This window comes from Monopterus albus, unplaced genomic scaffold (assembly GCF_001952655.1).
Source record: "Monopterus albus unplaced genomic scaffold, M_albus_1.0 scaffold3.1, whole genome shotgun sequence".
Taxonomy (NCBI): Eukaryota; Metazoa; Chordata; class Actinopteri; order Synbranchiformes; family Synbranchidae; genus Monopterus; species Monopterus albus.
The window spans coordinates 7,827,882-7,833,325 of NW_018127883.1; the positions used below are offsets into that span (position 1 = coordinate 7,827,882).

Consider the following 5,444-nt stretch of genomic DNA (forward strand, 5'->3'; position numbering starts at 1 on the left):
TATGCTCGGTTGACTGAAGGTTACAAACTTCATTTTGTTAATTTTTACCACAATGCTTGATCAGGGCACTGGTTGGAAAAACTGTGCACACGCAGTCTTTTTTCAGAGACCACTAACATGTCAGCCTGCAAGCACCACACACTTGTGTGCAGACATCGACAGTCCTGCACGTACAGTTAAGCTAACAGTTAACTAGTGAAGCCAGCTAGCCTACTTACGGTGTCCCCTCCTGGCTCTGGGGTGTCACAGTCCGCTGGGCGTCTCTCGCTGCGGAGGATGAATCACTTTGTTTAATTAACCTTCTCTTCATCATGTAACGTTAATGCCAAAGTTTAAGTAAAATACACTTTAATGTATTCTAACGTTTAGCCGGGTCAAGCCGTCTTCCCAACACTTGTTTAATGGCTAACAAAGCTCAAACTCCAAAGTACAGTAAAGGGGAGGTACTGGTGTTGCGTTCAAATCTGTTTCCCCGTCGAGATGTATTTCCCTTATCCTAGCCATAACCACAGAGGGGGCGCGACTAGAAACACAATTTTAACATGGGGAAACACTTCCTGACGGGGGAACAAATTTTGACATAACACATGGAGACACATTATTAGAGCATATACTGACCACTTGACTGGTAGATTTGTCCATTACAGGGAGCAACATGTATCAGTTTTGTGGTAGCAGCAAAAGTGGTGCTGCCTTTGGAATAAATAGCAATATAAACCTCCACTGGGATAAACAGTGGAAGAAATGTTTGAGAGGTTAACATGAGCAGTGATTATTACATCAAGCCTGGCATGTTTGTCTCAAAAGAGTAACACATGCTGATTATTGTCATGCAATTAATACTTCACATCTACTTTTATGGCACACATTTTAAGAACCACTGTGTGAAAAAATCCCCTTTGAAACAGACTTGGATAGAATAAAATGTGAAAGCCTCAGTATGAAAAGAACACTTGAGAGGACAGAAGCTACCAGCACTACACAAACAAGAAAAGAGCAGCTGCAACAAAAACTCCCCACAGTGTCTGACAAGTGATCTTTATGGCCTGCAGTGCTGAAATGACCACTAAGGACCCAAAATGTCAGCAAAATAAATAAAAGAGGAAGCTGGACCTCAAGAGACGGGCAACCCCAGCATAGAGGGTCGGATATGAAAAAGGCGACTCGGAGGAAAAACACAGGACAGACTCAGAAAATTATCCCTTTCGCAGTACAAAGTCCCAAGATGGCGGATGCTACAGTAGACCAAGCCGAAGCTACGGCCGGGATTGTGCAGCAGCCTGCGGAGGCCGGGGCGCCAGCTACACTCTCTCTTCTGACATTAAAGGAAGAACTGGGTGTGTTTAAAGATTTAATGCTTACTCAGATGAAAGCTGAATTTGACACATCGTACCAAATAATTATGGACAATATAAAATTGCTCAAAGAAGAAACGAAGACAGAGATACGGGCTATGCATGATATGCTAACCAACGAACTAGCACAACTTCGCTCAGAGCAGGCCGCAGTAGCTGCGGGTCAACAGGAGATAGAGGATGCACTCAGTGGGGCTCTGGAGAGAGTGGGGGCGCTGGAGCAGGCCCAACAAGACATAGCCAAGGATCACAAGAAATTAATGGACAAATGCATGGATCTGGAAAACAGAAGCAGGCGGCAGAATCTCAGGCTTGTGGGCATAAAGGAAGGGGCTGAAGGGCATAACACTATCAAGTTTGTGGCGGGCTTTTTCTCGACGGTGCTTGGACCGGATAACTTCGCTACCCCCCTGGTCATAGACAGGGCACATCGTACGTTAGCACCAAAGCCAGCTAGACACGGTGAACGCCCTCGTGCAATTTTGGTACGTCTGCACTACTACACAGACAAGATGAGGATACTGGACCTCGGGAGGGCGAAAGGACGGCTGACGTACGAGGGAGCGCCGGTATACATCTTTCCGGACATGAGCCCGGAGGTGAACAAGCTACGGGCGGCTTACAACCTGGTGAAGAAGAAGCTACGGGAGGCGAACGTCGAATACAGTCTGTTCTACCCAGCTAAGCTCTGCATCACGTTGAATGGGACTAGACATTCGTTCAACTCTCCTCAGGCTGCGGAGGATTTCTATACCAAAAACATCTCTAAGGGGACTTAACGAGATTGAACACTACTAAAGATGAAACACATTTGCATTGGTTTTGGTGAGTCTGTTCTACGTTAGTCTTGGGTTATGCCCTGATTTAAAGCCGGCTCTATATTGGAATTGCTTAACAGTTTTATATAAGGCTTTGGATGCTGCAGTTTCTCTGAGGTTGCAGTAAAAATGGACAGTTGCATTACAAGTCACTACTTTGTCATGATAGTGTCCCTCTTTTCTTTCTTTCTTTCCTTTATATATATATATATATATGAGAGGCCTCATGACTTGTGTTTGAGGGTTCGGATGTTTGTGTTTAGACTTTAATTCTTTTGAATGGGAGCGAGATGCCAAAGAAGTCTTTCCCTCTCCTTTTTCTTGCATTTTGTCTTGAGTAACCGAAGACAGGTGGTTTCACATGGCTGTTTGTTTTCCTTCACTGCAAGTTCAGATGCAGTGGAGGGTGGAACGGGGATTGGTTAAGCGCTCTGTTCCCTTGGAGTTTAGTGTTCGGATATGTGTTAACTTTTTTTTTTTTCTTTTTTTCTTTTTTCTTTCTCCTCTCTTTCTTTCTCCCCAGGGGACGCACGAAGACTACATGCTTTGTTTATGTTTGCTAATAACGCTGTGTGGTCGACGTGATGGAGGCTACAGGGGCTAGTAATGAAACCGGGGTGCGGTTTGTTAGCTGGAACTGTAAGGGTCTGAATGGTTCAGTAAAAAGAGGCAATATTCTGGCTCACTTGCAAAACTTAAGAGCAGACGTGGTCTTCTTACAAGAAACTCACCTGAAAAACCAAGCTCATAGGCTATTGCGCAAGAAGTGGATAGGCCACGTCTACCATTCGAATTTTAATGCAAAATCGCGGGGGACAGCAGTTGTTATAAGCAAATCTATTCCCTTTACATTAACAAGTGTTCAGGCTGATCCAAATGGACGGTATGTAATTGTGACAGGGAAAATTTTTACTGCACCAGTGATTTTGGCAAACATCTATGCTCCAAACTATGATGATGATAAATTTATTAGCTCTTTTCTGAACCGGTTACCTAACCTTCATACACATAACTTAATTTTAGCAGGTGATTTTAATTTTGTTTTAGACCCCGTGAAAAACAGGTCTTCTTATAGAACTTAGACCTTGGGTAAATCGGTCAAGATCCTACAGCAGTTTCTAGACTCAACTAGCACAATAGATATATGGCGACATATGAACCCAACCCAAAGGAAGTATTCATTTTTCTCACGACCTCACAATTCTTTTTCCAGAATAGATTACTTTTTTGTGGATTCTAAATTGGCCCCTTCAGTTAAATATATTGACTACGAAGCTATAGTGCTGTCCGATCACGCCCCGGTAAAGATGCAGTTGAACTTCTCAAATAAATACCATGGCAAACCCTGGCGTATGGATAACAGTCTACTAATGCATAAAGTTCATGTTGCAGCAATTAGGTCCCAAATAAAGGTATATCTGGAATTTAACAATACATCAGATGTCTCTAAGGGCACAGTGTGGGAAGCTTTAAAGGCATACGTATGTGGCCAGATTATTGCATATAGTTCAAACCTAAGTAAGACCCGTAGGGAGGCTAAGCGTAAGTTGGCTGAACAAATTTCATATCTGGACCAACGATATGCTAGTTCCCCCTCTCCTGATTTACTAACCGAAAAGATTTCTCTGCAAACCGAATTTAATCTTCTCTCCACAACAGAAACAGTGAAGCTTATTAATTTATCAAGATATAGATATTATGAACAAGGGGATAAAATCGGCAAATATCTAGCTCACCAGCTACGAGTAAAAGAAGCGTCCAGCCAAATTGCCGAAATACGCACATAGTTTGGAACCACAACAAGGGATCAATCTGAAATCAACCAGGAATTTTATATCAACTTGTATACTTCCAAATCGCTCGGCCAGCGGGAATTGTTGGAGGGCTATTTCGAAGGATTGGACATTCCCACCATTAATGAAGAATATAAAGTTTCTCTAGAAACACCTATCACTTTGCAAGAAGTATCGCAAGCAATTCATAGTTTGCAAAGCTCAAAGGCTCCGGGCCCCGATGGGTATACATCGGAGTTTTATAAAACATACGTCTCTGAGATTGCCCCTCTTCTGTTAGAAGTCTTTAATGAATCGTTACAATTGGGCACCCTCCCAGCTACGTTCTATCAGGCTTCTATCTCACTGCTACATAAAGAAGGCAAGGATAAACTTGAACCAGCTTCATACAGACCAATAAGTCTCCTGAATGTTGATGCAAAAATTCTAGCTAAAGTGTTGTCTACACGCTTGGAAAACGTGCTTCCATCTATAATTCATGAGGATCAAACTGGCTTTATTAAGAATAGACAAATGACGCACAACATTCGTAGATTATTTAATGTCATTTATTCTCCCAGTCCGAAGTTATGTGATGAAATAGTGATATCATTAGATGCCGAAAAGGCTTTTGATAGGGTAGAGTGGGACTACTTATTCTTTACCTTATCAAAGTACGGTTTTGGCCCCACCTTTATATCGTGGATTAGGCTTCTTTATGTGTCACCAGAGGCTTCGGTGCGGACAAACGGGTTTAGATCGGATTATTTTAAGTTGACGAGGTCGGCAAGACAGGGGTGCCCTTTGTCTCCCCTCCTCTTTGCTATTGCGATTGAACCATTGGCCATCTCTATGCGAAAACATCCAGGGTATAATGGGATATTTAGGGGAGGAAGGGAACACAAGGTCTCATTGTACGCGGATGACCTGCTGTTATACATATCGGATCCTTTCCAGTCGCTTCCTGCGATATTATCTAACTTAGAGAAATTTGGACAAATATCAGGGTACAAACTTAATTTAGGAAAGAGTGTGTTATTCCCGCTTAATATTACGGGTAATCAGGAGTTAATTGAACGTTTACCTTTCAAAAAAGTGAACCAATTTAAATACCTAGGTGTCAATGTCACAGAAGGGTTTGACAAACTTTTTAAAGAGAACTTCATAAACTTACTGCAGCGGATAACACAAGACCTACAGAGTTGGCGCCATGTAATGTTCTCATTGGCTGGACGCATTAACATAGTTAAAATGAATATCCTTCCGAAATTTGTATTCCTGTTTCAATGCATCCCAATCTATATTAAAAAGAGTTTCTTCCACGACATTGATAAAATAATTAGTGCATTTATTTGGAATAATAAAACGCCGAGGATAAGGAAACTGTTTCTACAACGTTTAAAATCCGTAGGGGGGATGGGCCTCCCAGACATTAAACTTTATTACTGGGCTTGTAATATTAGGATGGCAGCTTACTGGTTACAAAAACACCCTCCAAC

The 5,444-nt window shown here is 42.3% G+C and overlaps 1 protein-coding gene across 2 annotated transcripts in view; it reads right to left on the reverse strand.

Annotated features, from left to right (window-relative positions):
* Positions 1 to 5,444, reverse strand: part of LOC109960038 (molybdenum cofactor sulfurase-like) — a 45,439-nt gene that overhangs the window by 24,674 nt on the left and 15,321 nt on the right. Inside the window, exon 16 of one of the 2 annotated variants that reach the window (XM_020599878.1) lies at positions 218 to 267. The exons of the other annotated variant lie outside the window; for it this stretch is intronic. The gene's annotated coding sequence lies outside the window, so the exon portion shown is untranslated. Of the gene's footprint in view, positions 1 to 217; positions 268 to 5,444 lie in introns of those variants that run through there. 2 annotated transcript variants of the gene reach the window in all.